Source organism: Otolemur garnettii, unplaced genomic scaffold (genome assembly GCF_000181295.1).
Source record: "Otolemur garnettii isolate 467f Iridium unplaced genomic scaffold, OtoGar3 scaffold00212, whole genome shotgun sequence".
Lineage (NCBI taxonomy): Eukaryota > Metazoa > Chordata > Mammalia > Primates > Galagidae > Otolemur > Otolemur garnettii.
Genome location: NW_003852607.1, coordinates 1,058,108 through 1,066,423, shown reverse-complemented (window position 1 = coordinate 1,066,423; position 8,316 = coordinate 1,058,108). Strand labels below are relative to the sequence as shown.

The following is an 8,316-nucleotide window of genomic DNA, read 5'->3' as shown; positions in this document are numbered from 1 at the left end:
TTTGGCGGGTCCGGGCTGGGGATCCGAACCCGCCACCTTAGGTGTACGTGGCTGGCGCCTTAGCCGGTTGAGCTATAGGCGCCGAGCCGAGAAAGGAATTCTTATACACTGCTGGTGGGACTGCAAACTAGGACAACCTTTGTGGAAAACTGTATGAAGATACCTTAATCATTGTGTGCTTAGTACTAGACTGGACCTATCAGATTAACGGCTACATGCTCACACAAGAGAAAATCCCAGTGAAATCCAAGTAGGGGGGGATGGGGGCAGAGGTTTGGTAAATCTCCAACTAAAGAGTACATTTCACAAATATATTGCAGAGTTCCTGGGTGAAGGACATACCACTTGACTTCCATTTCACAAAAGCAAGTTGTGTAACTTTATCATATGTACCCACATATCCATCTGAAATTTTAAAAAAGTCAAAACCACAATGAGATGTCATCTTGCCCCAGTTGAAATGAGTATTATCAAAATTAATATTAGTGTGCATTTTTAGATAACAAGTCTATGGAGGAGTGTGACTTTCTGGTGGAACGTATGTGACAATGGATCTGTGAGTGTATGTGACTATATATTTGTGTGTGCATGCATGCACATGTGTTTGCTTGTATGTACAAGTGTGTAAATGAAAGCACATATAGTGAGAATAAGATGGAGTATGTCAGCCTAGGGCAGACATGACACAGCTGGTCTGGTCAGTTTAGGTCCCCCCTGACCTTCACCCCCATCTCCTATTCTTTTTTTTTTTATTAAATGATAGCTGTATACAATAATGCAAACATGGGGTACAGTGTAGTGTTTTCACATACAATTTGAAATACTTTCATCAAGCTGGTTAACATAGACTTCATGTCATGTATTTAGTCATTGTGTCAAAACATTTATACTCTAGTTCTAGAAAAAGTTCACTTGTACCCTTGTTAGACAGATATATAGGTGATCTTTCCAGTCACCCTCCCACCACCCAGCCACCCTTCTCCCCTCCCCTACCTCACTCCCTCCCCATATTCCTAGGCTAGAATTAAGCTGTACCTTTCATTATCTATAAATTAGTTTCATAAAAGGGCTGTGTACATTGGATACTTTTTCTTCCATTCCTGTGATACTTTGCTAAGAAGAACATTTTCCAGTTCTATCCATGTAAACACGAAAGAGATAAAGCCTCCATTTTTCTTTAGGGCTGCACAGTATTCCATGGTGTACATATACCACAGTTTATTGATCCATTTGTGGATGGATGGGCACTTACTGTTTTGTAAATTTAGCTACCTAAAGATGCCTATCTTGAGTAGTTTAGATGGATTGATTTGGGAAATTAACTTTTGAATTGGAATTTTTTTTTGTCATGAGTTATACCAATTACTGTTGGCTGTGGGTCACGGGTTCTGCGGATTGTTTAAGATAAGGGTCAACGTGGTCTTCACTTCGAACTTCAATGTATAAAACTGTAATTTTGGAAATGGAAGAAAAGAACAGTCTTGAAGAGGCTACCCTCATTGTTCTCCAGAATCCTAGCCTTCAGACAAAGGTTGGTGGACCTATCCCCATCTCTGCATGTTGGCTGACAGTGAAGGTGGTGGACCCTCTTCATCTGGTAAAATAATTGTGTGTGTATGTGTGCAGAAAAGACTATCCACAATTAGTATCTGACTTGGAAATCAAGAGACCTTGAATAATGGATTTGGATCATATGTGGACTGCACGTAGGAAACCCAAGTATGTGATTTGAACTCATGCTTTCTAATTCTTAATTAATGAAGAAAGTAACCTGTATTCATTACTGAAAATTCAGCAAAAAACAAATGTTGGTGGCTCTGATGACCATTCAGCACTCTTGAACTGAATAAGTAGCTTTCTCTTATCTCCTAGTGAAGTGAATGGCCATTAAATCATAAAATTCTGGCTTTTAATTGTGCAGGACACCAATCAACTCTTTCCTATGGTGGTTCTTATATTTATCCATATCAAGAAAAAAAAATCTTCCTACAAAATTTCTGTATCATCTAGATCTCCAAAGTAATCGTCAGTGAATACTCAGGTTCATATTATTCCTTTTAGTATATCTCTTTGAAAATTCTTCTCAAGTACTTGCCTATTTCCTATTGCATGAAAATTTCTTATGAGTGGCTGGTGACACAGGTGTAGATTTTGCATTGGAATTGTTTGGCATAAAGGAGACTACCGCTCTATGGCAGATAGCAAAAATCTTTATTTCTTCCCCACTTTAATAGCCAGTGCAGCATGAACACGTTGTTAATGAATATTCATAACTCATTATCTCACTAACATATTGTAAAAAAAAGACTAACTTTTTTAGTGAGACACATTCTTCTAAGTTATCTATTATATTCAAAATAGTAGCCATGAAGAAGCAGACTGTTAACTCCCTAGCCCACTTTTTGATAGTTATGGAAACTGCTAAGGGGAAAAAAGGCCTATTGTTCTCAGCCTCAAGCCATCTGGAGGCAGTATCTTAACCTTGCAAAACCACAATTTGGAGATCTTGACAACTTGCCAGCCACGTGCCTGCATACTCCAGCCCCCTGGTCTGGGCATAGGAATTTTACCTCCTTGGTGCCAAGCCATGTGGAGTTCTGCCTCAGTCTCTCCTGAATTGTGCCAGGTAAGATTTGTACATGCTCACTCTCAGAAACGGCAGCAGCAAAGACATATATGCTTTTCACCTATAATTTCCCTTTCCTTGCTCGGAACTTACATTATGGTGTGGCTCAGTGGTATGAAGGTTAGGAATGAACTCGCTTTGGGGTAGAGAAACTTCCTGGGGAAGTGGAGTTTTCAGTGGGGCACATGTGATTCACTGCCAGTCCCTCATGAGTCAGACCTCAGCCCTTTCCGCTCCTTCCATGGGAGACTTTGCCTGCTCCTGGGATCATGGAAAGGGAAGAGCCTTTCTCAAACACTGTAATGGTCTCTTAGAGATGCTAATTAGAAACTTGTAATTGGATTTAATAATTAGCAACTGGGAAGAAGTTTTTCAGCAATGCTGTCAGCTCTCAAGCTGGAACTGTCATCGGTGCTACAGATGATACAACTGAAATGCTCTGGGGAGGTGACGTCACAGAATCACAAACCTTCAACTCAGGGTCTGGCTGCCTCCCTCTCAGACACACACTGACCATCATGACCATCATACTGAGCTCACCCTGTAGACAATGGCATGGGTAAGGTGAGTATTTTTTATTTTGGTCTGACAGGTAGAGGGTGTAAGGGAAGGTGTAGTATCAGAAATCCAGGTTAGGGACTAGGATTCTGGGATTCTTTGCGATTTGAAACTGATCCAGTGCCAAAACCGTCCAGGAAGGAGAAATTGTTTCTAAAGCACCAGCTGAGCTAGTAGGTGCAACAGGGGTTCTCCCTGTCCATGCTAACTACTCTCAAATGCTGCCAAGTGTGAATTAGTGCAATCCCCACTGAGCGTGACTGGTGATAATTCAAGTGACAACAAAACATGACTTTTAAAGTGCTTAAGGACTATAGTTCTGAAATCAATCTGTTGTTCCACCAACCTTGCAGGAATCATAAACGAAGTCTCCAAAACCACTAGAGATGTGGCTGTGATACTTCCACTTTCTTACTTGCAGCACAGTAGGGTGAATGCACAAAATCACCAGTGCACAAACAGTGTATTTGAACGGTCATTGCCAAACTAGAAATGTTTTCTTGAGCTCAGAGAGTATGAAGTGCTTAACGGAGACGGTAATTGTGTCTCTGCTGAAAACATCCAGTGCCTGTTGATATTGGTGAAAATGATTTCTGTCTTTAAGGAAGCATCATTTTCAAAAAAAGTAACCATAACTCCACACTTCAGATCGACGTTGTCAGTCTCAACTTGATTCCGTAGATTAAAAATATTCTAATATACATCCCCCATCTAAAACTTGAATTCATGAAATGTGTAAGATGACATCCCTTACATCTTTTATTTCGCACATAATTTTTATATCTTACTGTGTAATTGATGGTCTAGTTTAAAAATATTCTAGTATACATCCCCACATCTAAAACTTGAATTTATGGCATGTGTAAGATGACAACCTTTGCATCTTTTATTTTGCACGTGAGTCTTATATCTTACCATCTTTCACAAATCTCATCTCATTACTAATAGATACACATAACTCAGGTGTTAATGCGTCCATAGTTATGTGATCTGAAATTAGCAATATGTAGTTTCTAACCTGACCCCATTTTATTCAGTATTTGTGTCTCGTGTCCCATAGTTTGGGGTAAGACATGGTACTGTTCAATAATCGCTTTGAGGCGGTGCCTGTAGTTCAGTCGGCAGGGCACTGGCCACATACACCTAGGGTAGCAGGTTCAAACCCGAGCTGGGCCTGCTAAGCAACAATGACAACTGCAACCAAAAAATAGCCAGGCATTGTGACGTGCGCCTGTAGTCCCAGTACTTGGGAGGCTGAGGCAAGAGAATCGCTTAAGCCCAAGAGTTTGAGGTTGCTGTGAAGTGTGACACCACAACACTCTACCCAGGGCGACAGCTTGAGACTCTGTCTCAAAAAAAAAATTTTCTTTTGACCTGTACTTTTGCACTTTTGTGTCTAGCACACAGGCTGTTGTCATCCTAATGCTGACTCCTTCAATCTGACTTGGCCCTGGGGCAGGTTCCTGCAGCATCATACTGCATTTGGTGCATCTGCATTTTACTAAGTCTCTAAATCTTCATTCATAATTGAGACTGGCCTATAAGAATTACTGTAAATCCTTCAATCACATAAACTGAAGCTTGTCACAGCTAATGTCAAAAAATGAGATATCAACAATCTAATAATACAGCAAGGTATGAACACAAAAATAAGCATACTGTACAACTTAATTATTCAAAGAATGTAGCTACTAGCTTTACTGGTTTCTCTTTGCAACCAGCACAATCAGGTTAAATTTCCTGTTTGGCCACTAATGCGTGTATGAATTTAAACAAATACTTAACCTATCTATGTCTATGTTCTTTTCCTCATCTTTACAACATGTAATAGCGTTTGCATCATAGATGTGTGAGAAAAAATATTACCACACCTGGCCTTCAGAACACTCGTTCATACATTGATTGTAATGGGCCTAAAGGTTATACATGCGATTATTAAAAGTATGGTATTAAGATTACAAATATTGTCCCAGGCGAGGTGGCTCACACTGTAATCCTAGCACTCTGGGAGGCCCAGGTGGGTGGGTTGCCTGAGCTCAGGAATTCCAGATCAGCCTGAGCAAGGCCCAGATCCCATCTCTAAAAAGTAGGTGGGCATTGTGGCAGGGACCTGTAGTCCCAGCTACTTGGGAGGTTGAAGGAAGAGGATCACTGGAGCTCAAGAGTTTGAGAGGGCTGTGAATATGACACCATGGCACTCTACCGAGGGTGACACAGTGAGACTATGTCTCCAAATTAATAATAACATTACGAATATTTCTGTAGAAGAACCAATGGTAAATGGAGAACATCGTATTTAAGTTTACATGATAAATGTGGATAAATCACATTCCCACGCAGGATCCTCTGGCTCTGAAGACAAACAGCAGTCACTGTGAACCGGCAGAATGGCCTCCAGGGATGTGGCAATAGGAATGCTCTTCTTCTCACAGACTGTATTAGGAATCCTTGGGAATTTCTCTCTTCTATGTCATTATCTCTTCCTTCCCTTCACTGGCCGTAGCTTAAGGTCCACAGATTTGATTCTCAAGCACTTGACGGTAGCCAATTCCTTAGCCCTCCTCTTCAGAGGAGTCCCCCACACAATGGCAGCTTTTGGTTTTAAAGATTTCCTCAATGATGTTGGATGCAAACTTGTTTTCTATCTTCACAGAGTGGGCAGGGGTGTGTCCATCAGCACCACCTGCCTCTTGAGTGTTTTCCAAGCCATCAAGATCAGCCTCAGGAGCTCCAGGTGGGGAGAACTTAAGCTGAAAGCTCCCCAGTACACTGGTTCCTCTGTTCTATGCTGTTGGATCTTGCAAATGCTGTTGAATATAATTTATACTCCCTATGTGACTAGCAAATGGAGAAACGCAAATACTACAGTGAAAAGGGACTTGGGATTCTGTTCTGGGGGACATAGTAACAAAATAACACTATGGCTACTCACAGTATTACTGTTGTTCCCTGATATTTTATGTTTGGGGCTCATGGTCTGGGCCAGCGGCTCCATGGTTTTCATCCTGTATAGGCACAAACAGCGGATCCGACACATCCATAGGACTAACATGTCTCCCAGATTTTCCCCTGAGTCCAAAGCTACCAAAAAAATCCTTGTCCTCTCGAACACCTTTGTATCATTTTACACCCTCTCCTCCATCTGCCAAGTCTGTATTTCTTATTCTCAGTGTCCCAGTTGGTTGCTGGTGAACATCTCTGCCCTAATCTCTGTGTGTTTCCCAACTGCCTGCCCCTTTGTTCTCATGAGGCATGACTTCAGTGTATCCACACTCTTCTTTATCTGGATAAGGAGTTCCATAGCTGGTAGTCTTATGGGAAATACATGAATTCTGTGTTTTTGCACAATCGCAGCTTTTTAAAATTTATTTCCACAGAGTCATAAGTGCAATCATGAAGAAGTCACAGTGAGCAAGAAAGACTGAACCATAAATAGCAAATGTAAATGACATTATATTTAATTATTGTGTATATACTTGTATAATTTAAATTGCATTTATTGTATTTATGGTTGTACTGGAGTAGTGCAAAGTTGCAAAGTCTATGAAATGATAAAACAGTAGGTCCAAAACCAGTCTGAAGATTATGGGGATGTCTTTGCATGTGTAACTTTCATTCTGACACAGTAAGTCGATTCAGAAATTAACTCATCATGGAATCTCTGGAATGATTCCATGACAAAGGAATAGCATGTGAGGTGGTTAGTGAAGCAACTGAAGAAATGAATGTTCTTTTTAATTATTTATTTTATGAAATCATAGCTGTGCACATTAATGCAATCATGGGGTACAATGTGCTGGTTTAATATACAATTTGAAATATTTTCATCAAACTGGTTAACATAGCCTTCAGGGCATTTTCTTACTGTGTTAAGACATTTATATTCTACACTTAGTAAATTTCACATGTACCCTTGTAAGATGCACTGTAGGTGTGGCCCCACCAATTACCCTCCCTTTACCCATCCTCCCCCCTCCCCTCCCCTCCCTCTCACCTTTCCCCTTCTTCTTGGGCTATAACTGGGTTATAGCTTTCATATGAAAGCTATAAATTGGCTTCATAGTAGGGCTGAGTACATTGGATACTTTTTCTTCCATTCTTGAGATACTTTGAGCCGCTGCCCTCGAGGCGTAGACGCGCGGAGCTGATCCCCTTAGCTAACCCGAGCCAGCGGCCGGGTGCCAGCCGGCGGGCATCTGGAAGGCTGGGGCGCAGGGAGGGGCCCGACGCGCGCACGTGGCCCCTGCGGCCGCCTTGGCAGACAGCAGCCCTGCGGGGGGGAGAGGGCGGCGTTGGTGTCCCAGGGCCCAGCATGTACTTTCAGAGCCCCCCTGGGGCTGCAGGTGAGGGCCCAGGCGGTATGGATGATGAGGGCCCAGTGAGATGCCAAGGAAAGGTCATCATCAAGTACAACCGCAAGGAGCTATGGAAGCGCCTCAACCTGGAGGAGTGGATTCTGGAGCAGCTCACGCACCTGGACTGCCAGGAAGAGGAGATCCCAGAGCTGGAGATTGATGTGGATGAACTCCTGGACAGGGAGAGTGATGATACCCGGGCTGCCAGGGTCAAGGAGCTGCTGGTTGACTGTTACAAACCCTTTGAGGTCTTCATCTCTGGCTTGCTGGACAAGATCTGGGGCATGCAGAAGCTGAGCACACCCCAGAAGAAGTAAGGGTCCCCAACCCAGGTGAATGGTGGCTCCCACAGGACAACTGCAGCCCCCCAACCTCGTAGCAACAATACTGGGGACCCTGCACCCCTGGGGATCCTGGCCCAGGGGCCTCTTCACCTGTCCTCCGTTTTCCACTTTTGGGGTTTTTTATTGTTATTAAACTGATGGGACTTTTTGTGTTTTTATATTGACTGCGGTGCAGGCCCTTTAATAAAAGCCAGGATATGCCTGTGGTGAAGCTTAAAAAAAAAAGAGAGAGACTTTGCTAAGAAGAATATGTTTCAGCTCCATCCATGTAAACATGAAAGCGGTAAAGTCTCCATCCTTTTTTAAGGCTGCATAATATTCCACGGTGTATGTATACCACAATTTATTAATCCATTCGTGGGTTGATGGGCACTTGGGCTTCTTCCATGATTTAGCAATTATTAATTGGGCTGCAATAAAGATTCTGGTACAA

At 42.4% G+C, this 8,316-nt stretch overlaps 1 pseudogene; it reads left to right on the top strand.

Moving 5' to 3' along the window:
- The window catches only part of LOC100941211, a 12,969-nt pseudogene extending 5,108 nt beyond the window's left edge, over window positions 1-7,861 (top strand).
- Window positions 7,862-8,316: the final 455 nt, after the last annotated feature.